At 43.2% G+C, this 27,138-nt stretch overlaps 1 long non-coding RNA gene across 1 annotated transcript in view; it reads right to left on the bottom strand.

Moving 5' to 3' along the window:
- LOC140463228 (uncharacterized) overlaps positions 1–27,138 on the bottom strand; it is a 79,432-nt gene that overhangs the window by 48,358 nt on the left and 3,936 nt on the right. Inside the window, exon 2 of the long non-coding RNA XR_011954640.1 lies at positions 3,061–3,173. This is a non-coding gene — a long non-coding RNA (uncharacterized lncRNA). The remainder of the gene's footprint in view (positions 1–3,060; positions 3,174–27,138) is intronic.

Below are 27,138 nucleotides of genomic sequence, written 5' to 3'. Positions count from 1 at the left end.
AACTAGGTTGGAACAAGGCTCCTTCAGCAAAGGACTAACCAAATAGAAATATTGGTTTAATCTTTGATATTTTGGTTGCCAGATTTTGAAAGCATCACACTTTGAGCTTGGAAAGACGAAAGTTCCTTGTTTAATTCTAACCTGCCCAGATGCCTTACTAGTGGATTGCTTAGGCCAGCGTCGTGTTGCTGAAAGAACTGATTTTCCAGTGCAGCCCTGAGTATTGCTTACTGGAATACTCACATGTTCTTCGCTAGTTAGTTCCTTGCTGTTTATAGACAATGTAACAATAAGTAACACCCGGGAATAAGAACCCTCAAGTCTGTTCTGCCTCACAATTAAATCATGGTTCATCTATTTTCATACATTCGATATCTTGACAACTATGCAACAAAAATCTCACTCTTGAATATTTCAAATACTCCTACATCCATATTTGCAAGTTAAGAAGTTTGAAATTTCCATTGGTAATTGTCATGAAGAAAAGCTTCTTAGTTTCACAATTACCTCCAATTTGAAGATTTTGTCTCTGTTCTTGATTTCCTGCACTCTAAGAAATCATTTGACACAATTTGCATCAGAACACAGGAAGAAGAGTAGCTCATTCAGCTCATGAGCATGTTCTGCCATTCAGTGAGATCATGGCTGCTCTGTGGTCTAACTCTTTATGTGCTTTTGACCCAGATCCCCTAATATCTCCACTTAACAAAATATGATCTATCTCAGATTTACAATTAAGAACTGATGTGGCATCTGCCTTACGCAATTATGAATTAATCCCTGTATCATTTTAAACTTCACAATTAAATCAACCCTTCATATAATAAAAATTGAGGGACTATATGTTCAAATCATACACCACCACTATCCACTCTGCCTACCGTGCTTATACTAACTTAAAAGAACTATTTAGTTGTTCCAATCGTCCTGCTTTACTCACATAGCCCTGATGGTTTTCAATTATTTATCGAGTTTCTTTTTAAAAGTTACAATTTAATGTAGCCTCCTAATTTGACCGTCATATCTCTAGTATTATTCTGGTGAATCTGTGTTACCCTCCAGCCTAAACTGATATACCCTTTCCTGACGTGCATGCCCACTTTGTCAGAAGAGGCCTGAATAAATCCCTGTATAATCTGAACCATAATCTCCGACACTTGTATTCTTGTCATCCCAAGGTGAAGTCCAATATTTTGTCAGCTGTATTGATTAGTTTACTACCCACTCGCTTCCAGTGATCAAAGTTCCCCAAATCACTTTCATCTTTCATAGTTCTTAATGTCTCATTGTAAAAGAAATATCACATTGATTCCTCCAGCCCCTAAAATGGACAAATTTATGTTCATCAACATCACATTTCCATGTGCCCCTTAGTTTAACCACCGTTTAATCTGATCCTTTGTAAATTTCTTCTCTCAGTTACAAAACATGGAGGGGAGATGATAGTCTAGTGGAATTATTACTAGATGATTAAGCCAGAGACCCAGGTGTTGATCTGGGAGCCCTGGTTCAAACCTTACCAGAGCAGACCGTGGAATTTGGATTTAGTTAAAAATGCAGAATTAAGCAATTGAATGGTGGCCATAAGACTATTGCTGATTGTTGGAGGCAAAGTCCATCTAGTTCACTAACATGACCATTAGGGAGAGTTAGCCAGCTGGATACAAAATTGGCTTGATGGTAGAAGACAGAGGATGGTGGTAAAAAGTTGTCTTTCAGACTGGAGGCCTGTGACTAGTGGTGTGCCACAGGGATCAGTGCTGGATCCACTGCTATTCATCCTTTAAACAAATAATTTGGATGAGAATTTAGGAGGTATGGTTACTAAGTTTGCAGATGACCCAACATTGGTGGCATAATGTACAGTGAAGAAGGTTATCTCGGAATGCAGTGAGATCCAGATCAACTGGGACATTGGGCTGAGGAATGGTAGGCAGATGTGGGTACTGCAGATGCTGGAGATTACAGTCAAGATCAGTGTGGTGCTGGAAAAGCACAGCAGGTCAGGCAGCATCTGAGGAGCAGAAAAATCGACGTTTCGGCCAAAAGCCCTTCATCAGGAAATGGTAGATTGAGGAATAGTAGATGGAGTTTAATTTAGATAAATGCAAGATGTTTCATTTTGCTGGGTCAAATCAGGGCAGGCCTTACATAGTCAATGACAGAGCCCCGAGGACTATTATAGGACAAAAAGATCTAAGGGTGCAGGTTCAAAGCACCATGAAGTGGAGTCACACATAGACAGGGTGGTGAAGAAGGCTTTCGACTTGCTTGCTTTCATCGGTCAGAGCATTAAGCATTGGAGTTGGAATGTCTTGTTGCAGCTGTACATGATGTTGGTGATGCCACATTTGGAGTACTGCATGCAGTTCTGGCCGCCCTACTGTAGAAAGGATATTATTAAACTAGAAAGTGTGCAGAAAAGATTTACTAGGATGCAACCTGGACTGGAAGGTTTCAGTTATAAGGAGAGGTTAGATTTGCTGGGAATGTAGGACACTGTGGGGTAACCTTATAGAGGTCTATAAAATCATGAGAGACATATATAAGGTAACAAGTTTTCCCCATGGTAGGGGAGTCTAAAACTAGATAGCATAGATTTAAGGTGAGAGGGGAGTGAACTAAAAGGGTCCAGAAGGGCAATTTTTTTCACACAAGGGTGGTGAGTGTCTGGAATGAACTGTCAGAAGTAATGGTAGAAGCAAATACAATCTTGCCATTTAAAAAACAGAGAGATACATGGATGGAGAGCTATGGACCAAATGCAGGGAAATGGGACTAGTTTAATTGTGAAAACTGGGCAGCATGGACAAGTTGGGCCGAAGGGCCTGTTTCCATGCTGTTGACCTCTATGACTCCATGACTCTATGTGACTTCAGACCCTTCGTGTGACTTCAGGAATGTGGTTGACTCTTAACTACCCTCTGGGTAATTAGGGATGACAATAAATACTGGTTCAGCCAGCGATGCCCAAATCCTATCAAATAAAACAAAAAGACATGCTATGCCACATCCAATATATGGGTCTACAAGGGTTAATATGAAGAGGGTTTTCAGTACCAGACAGGTTTCACGGTGTTACTGTTTCCAGCCTTGACACTTCATGGCTTGAGAATTCATATTGAAGAATGCCAGCTCAAGATTCTGTCGATGGCCAAATCATGTATCCAATCCTAAACCAAATCAATAAAGAGGTCAAACACAGGTTAATATTGATCAGGTAGAGCAGAAAACCAAGTCAGACAATGGAAATATTCAATTACAAGAGGATGACTAGAATTTAAAATGATTAAATTTGATGCTGAAGGCCCAAGGTTTGTGGCCTTTTTCTAAGATAGGGCCATTGCTTATAGCTATTTTCACCTGGAGACTTGCTTTAATGTCACGCCATGCTTGCCTGCAATGCAGCATCCTCACCCATTCACTGTAGGTCATAGCATCTGGATGGGTAAATGAATTGGAAGGATTTAGATGGATATGGGCCAAATGCTGGCAAATGGGACTTGGCTAAATTGGGATGCCTGGTCGGTGCAGGGAAGTTGGACTGAAGGGTCTGTTTCCCTGCTGTGTGACTCTATCTACTCACACTCTGTGGCATCTGTGCCCCAACTATGTCTCAGTTGGTCCTTCTTTGTGTCACCTTCCACTTTGCCTTCCAGATCTTTGTAGTCTCTCACCTCTGAGCGAATCACCAAAATACTGACCTCTCCTCTTCTGGAAGTCACTTTTTCGCATTCTTTTTGCTCTTGTAATGTTAAACTTGGTTTGTCTTGTAATGTGTGTGTGGACTATCTAATGTATGACTTCACATCCAAACTTCAAAGCTATCTATTTCTTCCATAGATCTTTAACTTATTGCCAAAGTTTCTGAGACAAACAGAGGTAAGGGTATTGCATTGAAACATACATAAATCTTAGGTAATAATTTTTAAAATGTGATAAACTTAACAAAAAGATTGAGCTAGTGGGATGAACAAATTAGCAATGTGATTAAGTGAGGGATGTGATCTGCTCAGTGATGCATGTAGCGTCCAACTCTGCAACTGGCTTGTGTTTGGTTATTTCAGTTTGTCAACTTTGATTGATTGGCTTGAGTGTGGACTCAGATAAAGATACACAAAGAGCTGGAAAATGGAGAGAGAAACTTGGGGGTAAACACTTTAAAGCTCTGTGAATATAACCTGTTATACACATAACAAGTAGGGCTATCCTGTGTGTGTATCTGTGATGTAGAGTGCTGCCCATCATAAGGGTTTTCCCTTAAAGTATTTGCCCAATTTTCCCTTGCAAGTTCCTATTGAAGTTGCTTTCAGATAGTGCGTTCAATTCCAGCCTCGGATGACTGGCTGTGGAGTTTGCATGTTCTCCCTGCGTCGGCTTGCGTCTCTTCCCAGTGCTCTGGATTCCTCCCACAGTCTAAAGATGTGCAGGTTAGGTGGATTGGCCATGCTAAATTTCCCATAGTGTCCAGGGATGTGCAGGTTAGTGGATTAGCCGTGGAAAAAACAGGGTTACGGGGAAGGGTCGTGGGTCTGGGTAAGGTGCTCTTCGAAGAATCAGGTGGCCTACTTCCACACTGTAGGGATTCTATTACAACAAATGATTAGGAAGAGTTTAGAGGGATGTGAGCCAAGTGCTAGCAAATGAGACTAGGTCAGATTGGGATGTCTGGTCGACATGGATAAGTTGAACTGAAGTGTCTGTTTCCATGTTCTATGGGAGCAGTCTGAGTCTGAATCTTGCCGATTTAAATTGCACTATTGGCTTTTTATCCTGCAGCACCTTTCATGTATCCATCTTTGACTAAGGCTACAACAAAATCCCTTCCGTCCGCAAATCATGAAATTAGTTCAGGACTGTGCTACCAGACTGACAGCATTTCCCATTGTAGGAGCAAATCAGCAGGATCCTGATTTATGCCTGAACTGACCTTAGCCACGTTGGATGTGGTAATGGAGCTACATTTGGTGTCATTAGTGGCCAGTCTAATGGAAATTATATATGTCTGTCCTCCAGTAAAGGCTGCTAGCCCACAGCTCACTCACACTGCAGGCTATGTGTACACCAGCTATGTGCCAGCAATTCAGGTGAGGATTAATGGATATGTCCTTAAAAAAACACATGCAAATGAAAGAAAAGAGAAAAAAACTTGCATTTACTTCACAAGTTTCACAGCATTAAAGCTATTCACAACCAACACTGCACTAAGATGGGCATGTTTTTTTACAAAACACCTAATGTATATAATCATATTAAAATATCAGGCAGACTGAGCAATATGTTTGTGAACTGCAAATTCTATTTAAGTATAAAATATTGCATGAAACGACATTTGTTGGTTTGAATCCATGCTTGCCTGAGCTAATGTCAGAGTTTGTCTGCTATTTGAATTTCAAATCAGGCCTTTAATGAAAGAGGAATTCTGTCTCTCAATGTGTCTCTGCTGATAAATCTACATTTCATAGACCAGCTTAGATTTCCCATGTCCAATGGGTGCCATGTCCCACTTTTTCCCAAATTTCAGTGTTTGCCTAGAATTCATCATTTGCTTATCCTGAACCCTTCCTTTGATCAATTAGACACTGGTATCTGGCTGCTCATGCTCCAACTGAGCTGCCTCAGGCTGCACAGTGTCCAGCTGGTTCAGCTCCTGTATTTCAGCACAGCCGTGCCAGTTACACAGCTCCAACACATCACAGTGAATCATGGGCCCTTGCCCTCTCACCCCCCCACAACTCCCCATCAGCCCCAAGACACTCAAAGCAAACTGGCTGACTTCAGAGGTGAGAGTTCACAAGCCAGTCAATCAGCCCCCATTGGTTCAGAACAAATTATATACTTTATCGGTGGCCCACGAGGCATATATTAAACATAACACAGCAGCGCAGCTGCTGACAGCAAGTGATGACAGATATTGCGAATGAGTTGACCCGGGGGCTGTGGCCTTATATAGCACTTGTCAATCTTGCCCTTCTAACAGAGAAGCCTGGGGAGTTAGGTGTTGACAAAAAAAAGCACAGTTGTTGGAGAAGGAGGCCAAGATCCAAAATTAATTAGCACTTTGATATTTTCTCAAACTTTATTCCAGAAGGGAGGCTACCCAGTGAGGAGGAAACAAAAGATAGTTAGTTTTAACCTTAAAATTCGAACTAAGCGGTTAAGGTGTGATATCAGGAAAGATTTCTTCACACATTGGCAGTGTGTTTGGGCTCAGTTGAAAATTTCAAACTGAAATGGGCAGATATCTCTGCAGCAAAGGCACTAAGGATCATGGAATGAAGTTGATTGCATTGTTTTATGGCACAGATCTAATTAAAAGGCAGGACAGATGCAAGGAGCTGAAAGACTTCCTTCTACTTCTATACCAACATACCGAAGATCTTCGTAAACTGGCTTGAATCCTTCAGATTACTGACTGGTAGACGGAAAGGAATTAAAGATTTGTATTTTGACAGTGTTTCTTCTATCTCCAATGTGCTCCAAATCAGTTTACAATGAATGAACTAATTTTGAAGTGTGGCCTTTGCTGTAAATATAGGAAATATGTGTGACAATGCAATGAATTACAATAAATATGCTTCAGAAAGTTCTGGTCATCTAGACCCCATCACAATCCCTTTTGATTTGATTTGATTTATTATTGTCACATGTAACGAGATACAGTGAAAGTAATGTTTGTGTGCTATCCAGCCAACCCATATTGTACATAAGTACATCAGGGTAATGGAACAGAATGAGGAATATAGTGTTACACCGACAGATAAGGTGTGCAGAAAGATCAACTCGAATAAATGAGCAGTCCGTTCATAAGTCTGATAGCAGGGAATAAGCTGTTCTCAAATCTGTTGCTATATGCTCTCAAATTTTTGTATCTTCTGCCTGATGGAAGAGGATGGAAGAGAGTATAACTGGGGTGGGAGAACTCTTTGATTATATTGGTTTCTTTCCTGAGGCAGTGGGAAGTATAGATGCAGTCAGTGGATAGAAGGCTGGTTTTAATGATAGATTAGGCTGTATTCACCAGTAAATCTTAACCAATGTTTAAGAGGCCTATTTTATAGACTCATAGAGGCATACAGCATAGAAATAGATCCTTCAGTCCAACTCATTCATGTCAACCAGGTTTCCTAGACTAAACCAGTTCCATTTCCCTGCATTTAGCCCATATATCTCTGAAACTTTTCTATTCATTTAAAATTCTATTAAAAGTTGCAAATGTACCTATCTCTACCACTTCCTTTGACAGCTCGTCCATATATATTCTATCCTCTGTGTGAAAAAGTTGTTCCTCGAGTCCTTTTTAAAATCTTTCGACTGGCACCTTAAAAATATGCCCTCTATTTTGAATTCCCACATCCCAGGGAAAAGACCTTTGCTATTTACCTTATCTATACCTTTCATGATTTTATAAACCTCGATAAAGTCACTACCTTCTCATGTAAAAATTCTCGGCCTATCCAGCCTCTTCTTGTAATTCAAACCCTCCATTTGTGGCAATAGAACTGTACACAGTAGTCCAAACATGGCCTCACCAACATCCAATACAACCGTAACATGATGTCCCAACTCCTATGCTCAATGTCCTGACCATTGAATGTATGTGTGTTAAATGCCTCCTTAACTACACTGTCTACCTATCACACAACTTTCAAAAAACAACATACCCAAACATCTTTGTTCAAAAACACTACCCACCAATGTGGCCTCTGTGTGGCAGGTACATTGCTCAGTATCAGGCTGAACATTACAAAATGAGGAGCTCTCAGCCTCAAACTCCCTCTGCCAGGGGTAATGGGCCTCTGCACTCGATGCAGCAAAAGGTTCTACCTTTAATCAGGTTTCCCTTAGTTTATCATCTCAGATAGACAACTAGAAGAGCAAATGAAGGATGACCTGGAGGCAGAAAGTTAATCGTTTGGACTTGATTCTTATTCTACAAGGGGGAAGAAGTGACTATCTCATTGCTGAGTATCTCTTAATTAGTTAAGGTCAATTCTAGTCCCAGATTTTAAGATACTGTAGCAACTGTTGGCAAGGTTTAATAAGATAAAAAGTAACATTCAATTTTTAAAAATGATGCCTAAAAGGAAACAAATCATTAAATACATTAAGTAGTTAATTACAAAAGGATACTGGGACAGGTGATGTGTCACTGTTACAGCATGTGGGAGCTCTTGTGTGACCCAGTGATACCTCACTGCAGCATGTGTTTCCAGCTCCTGCAGCTTTGCTTCAGAGTTTATCAGCTACAGTCACAGTGACACATCAGGGTGAGGGAAAGTTACCTGGATCAAAAGCAGTGAAATTGCTGGCAAAGGTCAGCAGGCCTGGCAGCACCCATGGGGAGAAAGCAGAGTCTGGGGATTCTTCATCAGAACTGTTAGCAGCTGGGAAAAAGTGGCTGAGGCATAAGCAGACTCATATCCCCCTCCCATGTCAGAATTCAGCAGGAACTGTTCCCTCTGGGAGACTCTGGTCCACACCTCCTTCACTCCCAACATTGTCTCACACTTGGAGAGCATCTTTCTATACATCACAGGTATAACACTTTTACATTTACTTCCACCCTCCTCACTATCCAAGGTTCCGCGCACACCTTTCAGTGAAGCAGCGATTTACCTGCACTTCACTCAATCTAGTCTACTGTACTCATTGCTCACAATGTGGTCTCCTTTATATTGAGGAGATGAAACATAGTCTGGGTGACCACTTTGCAGTCTGTAGAATTGACCCAGAACTTCCAGTTGCCTGCCACTTCAACATACCATCCTGTTCTCTGGCCAACATCTCTATCTCACACTTGCTGCAGTGCTCCGGTGAAGCTCAGCGCAAGCTGGAAGAACATCTTATTCTCCATTTGTGGACCCTCCAACCTCTACGATTCAACATTGAATTCAATAACTTTAGAGCCTGATTCCATCCTTCTATTTTTTTTACCTACCCCACACCAGGTCCTGGTATGAAATGTTTTTAGCATGGTCATCCATTCTCACTTACTCCTAGATTGCATTCAATACAACTCGCCCATTTTCTCACTCTTAGCTCTTACTAGTACTTATTCAGTTTTTCTTCTGTCCTGGCCTGCTGTCCATAATCGCCTCGTTAACCCACCTCTTACATTTCTCCAGTTATCCACTCACTTGACCTCCCCCACATCATCTTCGACATAAATAGCACCTTTTCCTAACTGCTAACAGTTCTGATGAAGGGTTACTGGACTTGAAATGTTAACTCAGTTATCTTCCCACAAATGCTGCCAGACCTGTTGAGTTTCTGCTTTGTTTCAGATCTCCACAACCTGCGTTTCTTTGTTTTATTAAAGTTGCCTGGATGCAGTGCACTAGAAGGAAGTCACACCTCTTAAGGTAGGATTTCCAGATTTAGTGAGTGAAAATGTGTGGTGCTGGAAAAGCACAGCCAGTCAGGCAGCATCCGAGGAGCAGAAGAGTTGATATTTCAAGCACAAGCCCTTCATCAGGAATGCATATTCCTGATAAAGAACTTATGCCCGAAACGTCGACTCTCCTGCTCTTCAGAAGCTGCCTGACCAGCTGTGCTTTTCCAGCACCACAAGTCTTTGACTCTGATCTCAAGCATCTGCAGTCCTTAGTGAGTGGTCAGGGTGAGGATGGTGTAATTGCAAATGAGGGGAGCAGGGGAGGAACTTTCAATAGTCCACAAGGTTTGACATTCTTTCAGCTTATTGGGGTAAGAGTAAGAGCTATAAAGTGGATCAGCTAACTAACCACAGTATCATGGTACAGGAAACAATTCAAGTGGGGATATGCACCAAGAGAAGTGAAACAGCTGTGTGCACTTAGAATCTCCATCTTGTGGAAGCAGCCATTCAGTCCACACCAACTCTCAGAATAGCATCCCCCACCACCCCCCACCTTATATTTCCCATGGCAAATCCACCTCGCCTGCATATCCCTGAACACTGTGGGTAATTTAGCACGGCCAGTTCACCTAACCTGCACACCTTTGAACTGTGGCTGGAAACCAGAGCACCCAGAGGAAATCCACACAGACATGGGGAGAATGTACACAAATACACAAATAGTCACCCAAGGATGGAATTGAACCTGGGTCCCTGGCATTGTGAGGCAGCAGTGCTAACCACCGAGCCACCTTGGCACTTGGGGCATGACTTTGGATTGGAACGGGGGGATCCATTCATTGTGGTCCTTGTAGGTACCAGGCACGTGTCAGTCTTCAATGAGGAAAGAGGTTCTACTTCGACAGTATAAGGAGATTAGATTAGATTACTTACAGTGTGGAAACAGGCCCTTCGGCCCAACAAGTCCACACCGCCCCGCCAAAGCGCAACCCACCCATACCCCTACATCTACCCCTTACCTAACACTACGGACAATTTAGCATGGCCAATTCACCTGCCCTGCACATCTTTGGACTGTGGGAGGAAACCCACGCAGACACGGGGTGAATGTGCAAACTCCACACAGTCAGTCGCCTGAGGTGGGAATTGAACCCGGGTCTCTGGCGCTGTGAGGCACCAAATTGAAGAGTTGAATCTCAAGGTTAATAATCTCTGGATAATTACCTGTGTGCCAATTGGCAGAGGGTAATAAGGTTGGTGAAATGAATATGTGGCTCAAAAATTGGTTTGGGAGAAGTGGGTTCCAGTTTATGGGCCACTGGCATCAGTATCAGAGAAAGTAATGTCTGTACCTGAACCAGTGAATGGGCCAATGAACCAGCAAAACAACCAACCAGGGAAGTGGAAGAGGTTTTAAACTAAACAGTGGGAACTCAGACAAATATAGCAAATCAAAGAGTAATGACAGGAGAGAAAAATCATAACATGGGAAATAAAAGTCTGAGAATGGCAGGAAGGGGCAGAGAGTATAAATCAAAGAAGGCACCAACAATCAAGACTCGGCATTACAGAGATAAGATTAGAGACCTTGTAGTGTTCATAATAAAATAAATGAATAATAAAATAAGTGAATTAGCAGCAAATATTAAAATAAATAAATATAATGTAATTGCCATCATGGAGACATGGCTACAGGATGACAAAGGCGAAAGTGAGGACTGCAAATGCTGGAGATCAGAGTCTAGATTAGAGTGGTGCTGGAAAAGCACAGCAGGTCAGGCAGCATCCGAGGAGCAGGAAAATCGACGTTTCAGGCAAAAGTCCTTCTCACTAATCTATAGGATGACAAAGCTTGGGTTCTGAATTTTGAAGGATATTTTCCATTCTAGAAAAATATGAAGTTTCACTGACCATTAGTGAAACAGAGACTACCTTGACTTGGGGAGTCAGTATATATAATCAGTTTAGGTGGATATGAGTAAAAGAAGGAGAACAAAATCACTAATGGAATGGCCCACAGACCTTCTTAACAGTAACCACAATGTAAACAAGAAGCTTGCGATAAATGGATGGCAATAATCCTGGGTGACCTGAATCGACATAAAATCTGGAAAAAAAATCAGATTGTTAGTAGCAGCCTGGATGAGGAGTTCATGAATGCTGTTGGAAATTGGGATCCTTTTTAAAACTGTGCCATTTTAGTATTCCAAACTCAAAATTTCCTGTGTAGTATGAAATCACTGAGTTACAGTAGCAGAAAGGATTTCTCTGGAACACAATACTCTATTATAGGTGCAACATTTTTTAAATAATAAAAACATTTTATTTGTTGGAGTGAAACCTAATCTTCCAAAGGAGGTGGGCAAGAGCACAACAGTTATCCTGGCATCATGAGTAGCTGTCTGTGGTCATTGGTGTTGACAGAGGAAAGGTGGGAAGAGAGGAAGAGTCTCCTTACTTGAGAAAGGATTTACTGGCAGTAGAGGGGGTGCAGAGAAGGTTCACCAGGTTGATTCCGGAGTTGAAAGGGTTGGCTTATGAGAAAAGATTGAGTAGACTGGGTAGACGCATTGGAATTTAGAAGAATGAGGGGGATCTGATAGAAACATATACAATTATGAAGAGAATAGATAAGACAGAAGCAGGGAGATTGTTTCCACTGGCAGGCAAAACTAGAACAAATGGCCTCAAAATAAGATGAAACATCTTAGGATTGAGTTGAGGAGAAACCTCCTCACCCAAAGAGTTGTGAAGCTATGGAATTCACCTGCCCAGTGAAACAGCTGAGGCTATCTTGCTGAATGTTTTTAAGGCAAAAATAGAGTGATTTTTGAACAGTAAAGGAAATAAGATTATGGAGAGCAGGCAGGTTTGTGGACCTGAGTCCATGAAAAGATCAGCCATATTCTTATTGAATAGCGGAGCAGGCTCAAGGAGCCAGATGGCCTACGCCAGCTCATAATTCTTATGTTCTAATGAAACAGGTTGCCGGGAAATGAGCACCATCTTCCTGAGAAAACATTAGGAGTTTCCCAACATCAGCCCGAAGGAGGAAGAAAAGCAAAGACATAATTTCAAAATTACTGCCCCACTTGGGATCAGTGAAAGATCTGTTACCGTCATGTACATTCCACATCTAAATAATGTATTATCTCTAAATTGCTTCTTCTTAAGCTCAAGAGTGATCAGAAAATGACTACAAATTGTAGGCTGGCTATATGAGGTAACTGTGATCACACAGTCCCAGAGTCAACAATGCTTTTAGGATAGAGCAGCGCATTCTAGAACCAAGCAAAGAGCAAGAGCATGCTTGCTATGGTGCTGTGGTATGTGACAAGGTTAATTCATGACCTCGGGATAAAGGCACCTCCAGATAGCAGCCACCATAAAATTATTACATTTTACATCTGTTTGGAAGAGAGATGAGTGGGCCGAAGACTAGTATTTTAAACTTAAGTAAGGAAATCGATATAGACAGGAAAGCAGAGCTAGCTGGTGAACTATAATACCAGGCTAGGGGATAAATCAATAGAGACACAGTGGCAGACGTTAAACAGGCTATTTAAGAATTCTCAGAAATATTCCTGCGATTGAGAAAAATTTTCTCGACCCAAATGCATGACCTCACACTTACAAATAGATATAGATAGGTTAGGAGAGTGCATCAAAATGTGGCAGATGGGTAAGGTTCTTATTTCCTCATTGCAATTTACCGTCCCACCTATTTTTATGCCATTTGCAAATTTGTGTATAGAGTCTGTATCCAAGTTATTAATGTAGATTGTAAATCCCTGGGGTCCAAAGTCCAAAGTCCAAAGGCCAAACCTTGTGGCACCCCACTAGTTTCATCTTGCCAACCAGAAAAAAAATCACTTATCTCAACTCTATGTTTTCTGTCCTCAGCCAGTCATCTGTCTAGGCTGAATTATCCCTAATCCCATATGATCCAACCTTGTGAATTAACCTTTTGTGTGGCACCTTATCAAATGCCTTCTGGAAGTCCAGGTAAATTACATCTAGAGTATCCCCCTTATCCATTTTGCTTGTTACATCTCCGAAGAACTCTAGCAAATTAGTCAAACATGATTTGCTCTTCATGGATAGCGTTTTGATTTTCCAAATGTCCTGATATTGCTTACTTGATAATTGATTCTAACACTTTCCCAACAACAGATGTTAAACTAACTGGTCTATAATTGCCTACATTTTGCCTCCCTCCCTTTTTGAGTAAGTGGAGCTCAGTCCATGAAAAGATCAGCCATGATCTCATTGAATGGTATAGCAGGCAGGAGGGGCCATATGGCCTACTCCTGCTTCTATTTCTTATGTTCTTATGAAGTGAGTATTTTTGTACTGGAATGTCATATGGCCTGATGCCATCTAACTGTCTTGAAAGTATACTGTCTGTCTGGTCTGGAACCTATGAAATAATACAACAGAGGTGGGAATGTGCTGATTATACTACCTTCACACCCAAGCAGCAATTAGTCATTTCCAGACCTGTTACCTTGAGCCCACTTCTGGTATAGTCTGGCAATGTATTCTCCTCCCATCGACAGCCTCACTAATGTGATGATGCTGCTCCTTAAACAAGCTTATTCTGTCCTTAGATATTCTGTCCTTAGGGGTTGTAAAGGCAGAGGTTCTGGTATGTCTGGAAATATCTACTTGAGAAAGCTTTTAAATGTATTTTTAAAAAGACTTGCATAATGAAAGGGGAATGGCCAGTTCTCCCACGTCAGGGTTTGGTTTTGTTTTGTTTTAGCAAGCTGTTTGGTTTGCAGCCACTAGTCAAGTTTTAACTGGGACCCCAGGGGTGGCACAGTGGCTCAGTTGTTAGCACTGCCACCTCACAGTGTCAGCGACCTGGGTTTGATTCCCAGCTCAGGCGACTGTCTGTGTGGAGTTTGCACATTCTCCCCGTGTCTGCGTGTGTTTCCTCCGGGTGCTCTGGTTTCCTCCCACAGTCCAAAGATGTGCAGGTCAGGTGAATTGGCCATGTTAAATTGCCCATAGTGTTAGGTGCATTAGTCAGGGGTAAAAGAAGAGAAATGAGTCTGTGTGGGTTAACTCTTTGGAGGGTCGATGTGGACCTGTTGAGCCGAAGGGTGCTCTGGTTTCCTCCCACAATCCAAAGATATGCAGGTTAGCTGGATTGGCCATACTAAATTGCCCGTAGTGCTAGGTGTATTAGTTAGGGGAAATGGAGTGAAATAAGGGAATGTGTCAGAGTGGGTTACTCGTCAGAGGGTTGATGTGGACTTGCAGGGCCTGTTGCCACATTGTAGGGATTCTAAGTTCTAAGAAGCTGCTGTGGATCCAAAGAAGTCAAGATTAGAATGGTGCTGGAAAAGCACAGCAGGTCAGGCAGCATCCAAGGAGCAGGAAAATCGACATTATGGGCAAAGGCCCTTCCAGCACCACTCTAATCTTGACTCTGATCTCCAGCATCTGCAGTCCGCACTTTCGCCTGGGGATCGAAAGACGCCATTCCATGCTGATCCTCTCTCTCTCTGACATCTCTCTCGTAAGAACCTGTGTTTGGTTTTACCTTTATTTGCCAAGAGGGTGTTTATGGGGATGTTGCAAGTATTTGGAACAGCATCATTAAGTCGCGATAGAGTCGATTTAGTTTTCAGGGAGGTTAAGTTATTCTAAATTCAGTTCTCTTTCATTTGTGTTTCATTCAGTAGCCTGTGAATAAATTCTGTTTTGTATAAAACTGAGTGGTTGGGCCAGCTGTACCACTTCTGGAATATCCACTTCATACCTGCTTAAAACAAAAAGCAAAGTTAGGATCTGTGTTACCTTCTTGACAGGGTCTGGCCTGGTCCATAACACTAATGATGTTAGTGTCCCTGGACTGTTTGACTCTCCGAAACACTTTAAATTAGTTGCCTGACTTTTATCAGGAGCTGATCCAGGCTTCAGGCATGATTACCTTGCAAGGAGGTCTCCCCCTTCTCACTGGGACTAGCTGCTCTGGAAGCTGATACTCAGGAATTCACACCTCCAATGATCTGATGGCTCACAGAAGAGAGGGTTTGGGTGACTGACTGTGCTCAATGGCAGTGGAGCAGGTTGGATGATGTTGCAATAAGTGATATGATGGGCATCTAATCCTGTCCAGACCTTGGCCTATGCCATCCACAGCCTCAAGACTGTGTCATAGAGAAATGCCCTTCAGCCCATCATGTCTGGGCCAGTCAAAAGCAACTACCGAACAATTTCAATCCCATTTTCCAGCACTTGGCCCATAGCCTTGTGTGTCTGGCCATTTTCTGCAATGCTTGACCCTGACACCTTTGGGATGTCGAGGTGGTTCCAGAGTGCAGTGGAGTCTGTCCGAATTGATCATCATGTGGTCTTAAAAGCTCCCTTGAGAACCCATGGCCCACAGTCTGAGACATCGTGTGGAAGTTCTCTCTGTACCAGTTCACTCAGCATAATGGAGTTTCCTGATGGGCCATTGCAGCACCCCATCTACTGCCTTGCCCTCATCAACCATCCAGACATAGAATCATACAACTATAGACCCATAAAACCATAGAACCATAGAAAATAGGAGCAGGAGTAGACCATTGTGCCCTTTCAGCCAACTCTGCCATTCATTCTGATCATGGCTGATCATTCAACTCAGTCCCCTGTTCCCACTTTCTCCATATACTTTGGGAACCCTTTAGCTCTAAGAGCTATATCTAATTCCTTCTTGAAAACATTCAATGTTTTAGCCTCACTTGCTTTCTGTGGCAGAGAATTCCACATGCTCACCACTCTGTTTTCTCCTCATCTCAGACCTAAATGGCCTATCCATATCCTTAGACTGTGATACATTGTTTCTGGACTCCCCAGTCACTGGACACATCTTTGTTGTGTTTACCCTGTCTAGGCTTGTTAAAATTTTATAGGATTCTATGAGATTCCCCTATTCTTCTCAGCGCCAGTGAATATAGAACATAGAACAGTACAGCACAGTACAGGGCCTTCAGCCCTCGATGTTGTGCCAACCTTTTATCCTACTCTAAGATCAAACTAACCTACATAACCTTCATTGTACTAACTTCCATGTGCTGATCCAAGAGTCGCTTAAGTACCCCTAATGTATCTGAACCTACTGTCACTGCTGGCAGTGCATTCCACACACCAACCACTCTCTGTGTAAACACCCTATCTCTGACATCTCCCGTAAACCTTTCTCCAATCACCTTAAAAAAATTAATCCCTCTCATGACAGCCATTTCCACTCTGGGAAAATGTCTCTGGCTATCCACTCAATCCATGCCTCTCATCATCTTGTACACCTCTATCAAGAAATTTCTCATCTTTCTACACTCCAATGAGAAAAGCCCTAGCTCCCTCAACCTTTCTTCATAAGGCACGTCCTTCAGTCCAGGCAGCATTGTGGTAAATCTCCTCTACACCCTCTCTAAAGCTTCCACATCCTTCCTATAATGAGGTGACCAGAACTGAACACAATATTCCAAGTGTGATCTAACCAGGGCTTTATAGAGATGCAGCATAACCTCACGGCTCTTATACTCAATCCCTCTTGTGAGAGGCCCTTGCGAAGGTTGTTGTTTATGCAAAAATCATAAGGCTGAGTCATGGGGGGGGGGGGATGTATGCTAAACTAGATATGCTTGCACACAAACAGTTATCTTGCTTCTGCAAATATTGCAAGGCAGTATCATGAGGCTATATACCAAGAAATAAATAACCAAACAGGGAGGTGGTCGACCATCAGAAACAGATGTATTGACATGACAGTTGCAATTGTCACACACATAGGGAGTTAGTATGAACAAGATAACCAAATAAGACCCAGTGTTGTGTCAGCAAAAGTAATAAGACCCAGCTATCAAGGCGGGGGAGGGGGGGCGGGGTTGCACGCCAACAACAGGTCACAGACAGATGTGTAAACTGATTAGATTAACAGCTGCACAGAGCAATACAACTATCAGATATGAAGTAAAAGGGGAGTACCGAGAGACTCAACTAAACTGTATAAATTGGGGTGCTACTTTATGGTCACCCGCTTGCAAGACCATATGAATAAAGACTGCTTCAGAATTTGACTCGGACTAAAATTATTGAACCGTGAGCTTTGTTTCTCACACCCTGCTAATGAAAGCCAACACACCATATGCCTTCTTAACAGCCTGACCAACTTGGGTGGCAACTTTGAGGGATCTATGGACGTGGACCCCAAGATCCCTCTGTTCCTCCACACTGCCAAGAATTCTGCCTTTAACCCTGTATTCTGCATACAAATTCAACCTTCCAAAATGAATCATTTCACACTTTTCCAACTCTATCTGCTACTTCTCTGCCCAGTTCTGCATCATGTTAATGTCCAGCTGCAACCCACAACAGACCTCCACACTATCTACAATTTCACCAACCTTTGTGTCATTGGCAAACTTACTAATCTACCATTCCACTTCCTCATCCAAGTCATTTATAAAAATCACAAAGCAGAGATCCTAAAACAGATCCCTGTGGAACACTGAGCTCCAGGATGAATATTTTCCATGTACCACCAACCTCTGTCTTCTATGGGCCAGCCAATTCTGTATCCAGACACACAGATTTCCCCGTATTCTATGCCTGCTTACTTTCTGAATGGGCCTACCATGAGGAACCTTATCGAACACCTTGCTCTATCTTCATCAGTGTGCTTTGTCAGTTCCTCAAATAATTCAATAAGGCTTGTGAGGCATGACCTGCCCCTCACAAAGCCATGCTGACTATCTCTGATCAACTAGACTTTCCCAAATAATCATAAATCCTGTCTATCAGAATCCTCTCTAATAATTTGCCCACTACCGATGTAAAACTAACTGGTCTGTAATTCCCAGCATTATTCCTATCCACTTTCTTGAATAAGGTATTAACATTTGCCACCCTCCAATCATCTGGTACTACTCCAGATAGTCCTAATCAACTCAATCTCTCTTCATACCTCAGTCCTGCCACCCCAGGCATTAGTCTGGTAAATGTTGGTTGCACTGCCTCCTTGGCCAGAACATCCTAATTAAGAGAAGACCAAAATTGCACAGTGTGCTGTTCTAGTTGTGGCATTTCATCCTGCTATTCAGGAGGTGACAAGCTCCCATGGGGGTGGCTGTCCATGTCACAGATCATCCCCTCCCCTCTATTCATCTGGGGATCTGATGTGGAGGGTGTTGCTGCACACTCTGGAGTCCCCTGCAATAAAAGGTTGAATTGGTCCATGGTCTCAGTCTTTCTGGTTAACATGTTTACACTGGTTGTGGTCAAGCATAGCATCGCTTCCACGATCTGAAGGGGTTGCTAATCAAAGCCCCATAATCCTGGTCTTTAGTCACCCAGTGTGGAAGTGGGGTGGGGTGCAGGTACTCACAAGCGGCCATGAACAGATCCAGACAGTAGTTAGTTAAGGGGGTCATTTGGTCTGGTTTTCAGCCTCTCATTCACAGTCATCTCCTTTCCTAAGGAGGTTGGAGAGGAGTCATCTGGTAGTCACTGGCAGACCAAAGGCTAAAGGGCACCATACAGGGGCTGGAGGTCATCATTACCTTCCAAAACACCAAATTCATTTGAAAGTAGTTTACTTTTGGACTTTTGATCTTTGTTGCAGAACCTCTTTAAAGGACTAGTACTATTTAATCTGGTTTAATTGGGCTTACTTGAGTTAATTTGATTAAATTATTTTTTTAAATCTCCAAAAGCAGTAGTTCACTGGAGGTTTATTAGGTTGATAGCTGTAATGAATGGGTTGTGCCATGAGGAAAGTTTGGACAGGTTGGGCTTGTTTCCACTGGAGTTTAGAGAAATGAGGGGTTCTGCAGTTACATTTGTGCCTGGGTGTCTTTGGAGAGGGAGCACGCAGAGTCCGTCAATGCTCTCAATACCTTTAGAGATGGGTGAGCACTGAGGGCGATACCATGCTTTATTTCCCCCTCCAACTCCATTTTGATTTAGTTCCTGCCCTCTCTCCCTCCCCCCTCCCCCACACCACACATCTTTGATGGTTTGCATTGCCCTTAATGGGTTTTGTTTGCAAATATTGTTACAATATGTGCCTTTAAGAGAGATTTGTTTTGTTCTGGTACTCTTGAAGAGGGGTGCTGCAAACCTGATGTCTACTCCATGAAAAGCAGAGTAAAGAGCTTTGGATTGTTTTCTAAATTAGACGATAGAAGCACGAGATGGGTGGAGTCTGGCTCACATAGACCCTGGGTTTTAGTTGTGCTTTCAATTGGTGGAGTTGGGTGTTTTGGAGTTGAAGCTGTTAGGTACATCTCTCTCTCTGCTGATGCAAAAAGTTTCAGTTCTGCTCAATTCATTCTGTTGGTTTTTCCTTTCTCTTGAACTGAAGGAGATAGCAAGAGAGGGAAATTTTGCCAAGGATGTGTTTATGGGCTACTGCTATATTACAACAGTTGATGAGTAACGGTTAAATAACATATTAGTCTTTTAAGAGAATTGGAGTTATATTAATTCTGTTTTTTGTTTATATTTTCACAGTAGTGTCAGAATAAAGTGTCTTTTGCTTAAAGCCTAGTTGATCAGATCACATCTGGAGCACTGCATCTTACAACAAATAAGATAAAGTCATGGCGATCTCCTTGACATATTGAGGGAGTTTGGTCTGGTTCATAAAAATACTCGATTGTCTACATGGGCGTTTTCACTGGTGATGTTTACTGGTAAACAAAAAGCAAAACAGCAGCTGATGAACCCGAAAGATCCTATACAGACAGCAAGCAAAACTAATGTCATTTATAAAATACTAAGTAATAAGGGGTAAATGTAGGAGAATGGATCTGGGTGGGTTACGCTTCGGTGGGTCAGTGTGGACTTGTTGGGCTGAAAGGCCTGTTTCCACACTGTAAGTAATCTAATCTAATCTAATCTAATCTAATCTAAACTGTAACAAACACTACATTGGACAAACAGGCAGAAAACTAGACACCATGATACATGAACAGACCCTCTTTCACTAGTGTCCTTTTATATGGATAAGGAAGGACACCACTTCGACTGGGATAACACATCCATCCCAGGACAAGTCAAAAAGAGATACACATGAGAATTCCTAGGAGCATGGCATTCCAACTGGAACTCGATCAACAAACACCTCAAGTTAGACCCCATCTACCACCCCCTGAGAAAAAGAACAGGAAATGACATCACCACAGGAAATGACATCACCAACCCAAAGAAACCCAAACATATAAATAGAAAGCAGGAATCATCAGCAGTGCTTTGCCTGGAGACCCACTGAAGATGTTACCTAGTAGGGGCAAAATGTCTGTAAATGAACCTTGCAGCTCAGTAAGCAAACCTACATCCAGAACCTCAACTTGAGATCCAAATCTTCTCAAAACTCCCTAAAAAGCATAGAAGATGGTGATTCTGGTTGTGGGCAGATAGCTCAGTTGTGTGTGATAACATGTCTGGGTAGGATAAAACGAGAAGTGAGGACTGTTTAACATCCTGAATCATGGAGTCAGAGTGATATAGCGCTGAAATAGACCTTTGGTCCAGCCAGTCCATGCTAACCATAACTCCAAACTAAACTAGTTCCACCTGACTCCTCTTGGCCCACATCACTCCAAAACCTTTCTTATTTACATACTTATCTAACAGTCTTGTAAATGTTGTAAATATGTAACCACCACATCCTCTGGAATTCATTCGACACATCAATCATCCTCTGTGCAAAACATTTGTTCCTCATGTCTTTTTTAAAATCTGTCTCCTCACACTTTAAAAATATGCCCCTGAGCTTTCAAATACCTTGTCCTCAGGAAAAGACAGCTATCATTAACCCTATCTATACTCCTTGTAGTTTTATAAGCCTCTGTAAGGTCAACTCTCAACCTCCTACACTGAAATAATGTATCCTCCTGTGGGTCAGGACAGAACCAGAGGGAAGTGGTTTAAAATTCAGAGTCATTCCCATGGGACAGGGACAAGGAGAATTTTTTTTTCAGAGGTTTGTAAGATTTTGGAACTCTCTGTGTCAGAAGGTGGGTGAGGAGCAGTCAATGTATATTTTAAAGATGGAGGTGGATAGACAAGGGATAGGTGGGAATGTAGGATTCAAAACAAGTACAGAACTGCTCTGAATGAATAGCAGAGCAAGATTGAGGACTGAGTGGCCTACTCCTGTTTTAATTGTATGAAAGATTACCTGATTATTTATAATCATGGTGATTAGATTAGATTCCCTACAGTGTGGAAACAGGCCCTTCGGCCCAACAAGCCCACACCGACCCTCCAAAGAGTAACCCACTCTGACTAACGCACTAACATTACGGACAATTTAGAATGGCCAATTCACCTGGCCTGTACATCTTTGGACTGCGGGAGGAAACCAGAGCACCCGGAGGAAACCCACGTAGACACAGGGAGAATGTGAAAGCCCCTCACAGACAGTTGCCTAAGGCTGGAATCAAGCCTGGGACCTTGACGCTGTGAGGCGGCAGTGCTAACCACTGAGCCACGGTGCTTTCCGTAATCTGGAGAGAAGAAATGAAAGGTCACTTGGGCAAGGACCCTCTTGTGGCCCAGTGATAGTGTCCCTACCCCTAGACTAGGAGGCCCAGGTTCAAGCCCACTCTGTTTAGATGTGTGTAATAACATATCTGAATTGATTAGAAAACTGAGTTAAACAAAAAAAAATCAAACTTGGCCCCTGGCCCTCTTGTGCTGTGATGGTAGTGTCTCTACTCTTAAAATTGGGAGGCCCAGGTTCAAGACCCACCTGCCCCAGATGTGTGCAATAACATGCCTGAAAGGATTGATTATAAAAACAGGTTAATTTTTTTACAAAAAAGTAAGATCACTTGCCATTATTTCAAGGAAGGATAGAGCATTTCTCCCTCATGTCACAAGTAACATTTATCACTCAACCAAAATCTCTGAAAACTAATAACATATTATTTAAATTTCCTATGTTAGAGTGTTGTGAAGCACTTTGTTAACCATTGACGAATCGGAGAAGTCAATTCATGGCTGGAAGTAAAGAATGTAAAAGGCGCTATAGAAATCCAAGTTTGTTCTGTTGTCCCCTTTCCAACAGCTCTGTCTGTCTGACATTGTGTCAAAGCTTCTTCCTCAGATCTCAGATCCAATCCTGAGCTTCAGAGTCACCAACAAATCTCTCTGCCAAAGAAACTGGTGCACAATTCAACAGTAAGAGCAAAAGCTCTCGTCAGATATCAGCACCAACTATTATAAAACGGTCAAAGAAAGAGACCATTCTGCCTATCTGTGCTGCTTTCAGCCAGAGCAATTTGGCAGATTCAGTTCCAGCCTTTTCCTTGTAGCCCTATAAACCAATCTGAACCAATCTGCTGCAGGAACTTATCAATTGAAGCACTGAATAGTAAACAAATGCAGCTATTTGTCAATACCCCCATCTGGTAGATCGCCCCCAAGACACACACACACACACACACACACACACAGACAGACAGACAGACAGACAGACAGACAGACAGACAGACACACACAGACACAGACACACACACACACACACACACACACACACACACACACACACACACACACACACACACACACACACACACACACACACACAATCCTGACTTGGAACTATATCACTGTTCCCTAAGGTTGCCTTTCCCGGCAGATATTCACAGGGTAACATCCTTCTGTGGACTTGGTTTTTCAACGCACATGACCATTGGCAGTTTGTAAAGCAGAATTTGTTCCTGATCATTGACGGCACGCTCTCTCCATAGGTAAGAGAAATGACAAAACGATAGCTTGTGACAGTGATGATGTCAAACTGTGCACAGCATCAGTCACTGAGGATGATAATGAGTAAGCACTGCCCCCTACTGAAAAATTAAAACATTTTATAAAAATAGGCTGAAGCAGTGGGTAAAATTGTCCCATCCTAGATAAGACATCATCAGGGAAACCTAATTGGGTGTGAATTCAAAAGTTAGAATCCTTTGCAAAATTAAAAATCAATCTTTGTGAAGGCAGGGGCAGAAGCCTATTTGTACACATTTGCCAGTTTCCTAGAATGAAGTTCCCCTTCCCCTTTCAATTTACCCCAATTGGGAAGTAGGTGCATTCAGATAATCCATCTGGGGTAAATGTAAATAGAAAAGGGCAAGGGGTGTGCACTTGCTGAGGTAGGGGTGGCCTGGTGACTCAGTGGTTAGCACTGTTGCCTCCCAGTGCCGGGAACCCAGGTTTGATTCCTGCCTTGGGTGACTGCCTGTGTGGAGTTTGCACATTCCCCCCCCCCCCCCCCCCCACCATGTCCATGTGGGTTTCCTCCGGGTGCATAAGTTTCCTTCCACAGTCCAAAGATATACAGGTTTGGTGGTTTGGACATGCTAAATTGCCTCATAGTTCCAGGGGTGTGCAGGCTAGGTGGATTTACCAAGTTTAATATGGGGGTAGGGGGCTGGATCTGGATACGATACTCTTTGGTGGGTTGGTGTGGACTTGGTGGGCTGAGTGGCTTGCTTCAACACTGTAGGGCTTCGAAGACTGATTCTTGGAGATCACAGAGAGTATTTGATGCCTTGTCTTTCTAGTGATATAGTTTACAATAATGTTTGTGATTGAGTTGCAGTGCGGGTACTGAGAGCAGCCCAACGGGAGGAGGGAGTGAGGGAGGGTCAGTGGGTAAGACTGGGGAGCTGTCCAAGAACTGGTAGAGGATTGACAGCATAAAGTGGCTGTCAGCCAGTCACTGCATGTACACTATCTAGTGTCAAGTCTGGCATTTAATTTTCCTATCTGACATTCCTCTGCACTGGCACAGTGAGGCTGAGTAATGCTCCTGTGAGTGCCAGTTTGTAGTGAGCAGCTCTTATCTCTGTGGAGCACCCCTAGCCAAGCTGGCCCAGTACAGTTACAACACTGGCATTTACCTGACAATGTGAAAAAGTTACCCAGATTTGTGCCGTAAACAAAATAGGAAAACTGAAGTTCAACCACATACACTCGATCATCAGTAAAGTGATGGAAGGTGTCATCAACCGTGCTATGAATCAGTATCTGCTCAGTTTGAGTTCTGGCAGGGCCACTCAGCTCCTGATCTCATCAGCCTTAGTTCTAACGTGGAAGAAAGAGCTGAATTCCAGAGGTGAGGGGAGAGTAACAATCCTTGACATCAAGCCCACATGAGGCTACCAGGAGTCCTAGCAAAACTGGAATCAATGGATTTCAGGGGCAAATTCCCTGCTGGTCGGAATTATATAAGAAGTCAGGAGGATTGTTGTGGTTGTTGCAGGTTAGTCATCTCAGCTATAACTTCTCTGTCTTACAATCTTATTCTCCACAATCACCCGATGAAGGAGTAGCGCTCTGAAAGCTAGTGTTTCCAAATAAAGTTGTTAGACTATAACCTGGTGTTGTTTAGATTAGATTACCTACAGTTGGCCCTTCGGCCCAACAAGTCCACACCGCCCCGCCAAAGCGCAACCCACCCATACCCCTACGTCTACACTACGGACAATTTAGCATGGCCAATTCACCTGACCTGCACATTTTTGGACTGTGGGAGCACCCGGAGGAAACCCACGCAGACACGGGGAGAATGTGCAAACTCCACACAGTTAGTCGCCTGAGGCGGGAATTGAACCTGGGTCTCTGGCGCCGTGAGGCAGCAGTGCTAACCACTGTGCCACCGTGCCGCCCACATGATTTTTAACTTTGTACACCCCAATCCACCACCGGCATCTCCAAATCATGAATATAATATTTATACAACATAAATGAGTTGGATGAGAATATAGGAAGTACAGTTAGTATGTTTGCAGATGACACCAAAATTGATGGAATAGTGGCAGTTAATATGGTTATCTAAGAGTACAATGGGATCTTGATTAATAGGCTGAGGAGCGGCAGATGGAGTTTAATTTAGATAAATGCGAGGTGTTGGTAAGACAAACTGGCCTGCACAATGGATCAGTGATTAGCACTGCTGCCTCACAACACCAGGGACCTGGGTTCGATTCCACCCTCAGGTGACTGTCTGTGTGGAGTTTGCCCATTCTCCCCATGTCTGTGAGGTTTCCTCCCACAGTCCAAAGATGTGCAGGTTAGGTTGATAGGCTATGTTAAATTATCCAGGGTGTGCAGACTAGGTGGATTAGCGATGGGAAGTGTAGGGGGATGAGTCTGGGTAGGGTGCTCATCAGAGGGTCAGGTGTGGACTTGATGGGCTGAATGGCCTACTTCCGCAGTGTGTCTACGATGAAACCAGTGCAGGACTTATACACTTAATGCTAGGGCTCTGGGGAGTATTGTCGAATAGAGAGAGACATTGCAGGTACATAATTCCTTGAAAGTTCCATCACAGGTAGACCACAGGGTGGTCAAGAAAGTGTTTGGTATGCTTGCCTTTGTTGGTCAGAGCTGGGTATAGGAGTTGGGATGTCATGTTGGCTGTACAGAATATTGGTGAGGCCATTTTTAGAATACTGCATTCCGTTCTGGCCACCCTTCTATAGGAGGGATATTATTAAATTGAAAAGCATTGCAGAAAAGATTTACAGGTACGTTCCGGAGACGGAAAGTTTGAGTTATAAGGAGAGGCTGACTAGGCTGGGACCTTTTTCCCTGGAGTACAGGAGGCTGAGATGTGGCTTGACAGAGGTTCATGTAATCATGAGGGACATGGATAGGTTGAATAGCCAACGTTTTTTCCCTTAGGATAGGGTAGTCCAAAATTAGAGGGCATCGGTTTAAGGTGAGAAGGGAAAGATTCAAAAGGGACCTGAGAGGCAATTTCTTTCACATAGAGGGTGGTGCATATATCGAATGAGCTGCCAGAGGGATTAGGAGGTGCAGATAAAGTTACAACATTTGAAAGACATTTGGGAAGGTATATGAATAGGAAAGGTTTAGAGGGATATTGTCCGAACAAAAGTAAATGTCAAGTTTGGGAAAACTGGTCAGCATGGATGGGTTAGACTGAAGGGTCTGTTTCCATGCTGTATGACTCTATGACTCTATGGTGAGTGACGAGACTTCTTGAGTTTTATTGCCACAAACTGGGCTGCTTAACAAGGTCGGGTCCTGTGGGATTGCTGGACATCCCATGAATTTGATAATGTGGTACCATGTGCAGACAGCTATTGATTGTATTGAGGATAATCTGCAGGACTAGATGGTCAGAGGGAACTGGGAGATATTCCCATTCACTCTGCTCTCCTGCCTCTTTGTCTGATTGGATTGCCTCCTCTACATTGGGGAGACTGGGCGCCTCCTAGCAGAGTACTTTAGGGAACATCTCCAGGACACCCTCACCAATCAACCACACCGCCCTGTGGCCCAACATTTCAACTCTCCCTCCCACTCTGCCGAGGACATGGAGGTGCTGGGCCTCCTTCACCGCCGCTCCCTCACCGCCAGACGCCTGGAGGAAGAACGCCTCATCTCCCACCTCGGAACACTTCAACCCCAGGGCATCAATGTGGACTCCAACAGTTTCCTCATTTCTCCTTCCCCCACCTCACCCTAGTTCCAAACTCCCAGCTCAGTAACTGTCCCCATGACTTGTCCGGACTTGTCCGACCTGCCTATCTCCTTTTCCACCTATCCACTCCACTCTCTCCTCCCTGACCTATCACCTTCATCCCCTCCCCCACTCACCCATTGTACTCTCTGCTACTCTCTCCCCACCCCCACCCTCCTCTCGCTTATCTCTCCATGCTTCAGGCTCACTGCCTTTATTCCTGATGAAGGGCTTTTGCCCGAAACGTCGATTTTGCTGCTCCTTGGATGCTGCCTGAACTGCTGTGCTCTTCCAGCAC

Source organism: Chiloscyllium punctatum, chromosome 37 (assembly GCF_047496795.1).
Source record: "Chiloscyllium punctatum isolate Juve2018m chromosome 37, sChiPun1.3, whole genome shotgun sequence".
NCBI classification, from domain to species: domain Eukaryota; kingdom Metazoa; phylum Chordata; class Chondrichthyes; order Orectolobiformes; family Hemiscylliidae; genus Chiloscyllium; species Chiloscyllium punctatum.
Note: the sequence above shows the minus strand (reverse complement) of the source record. Positions and strands in the feature narration are given on the sequence as shown.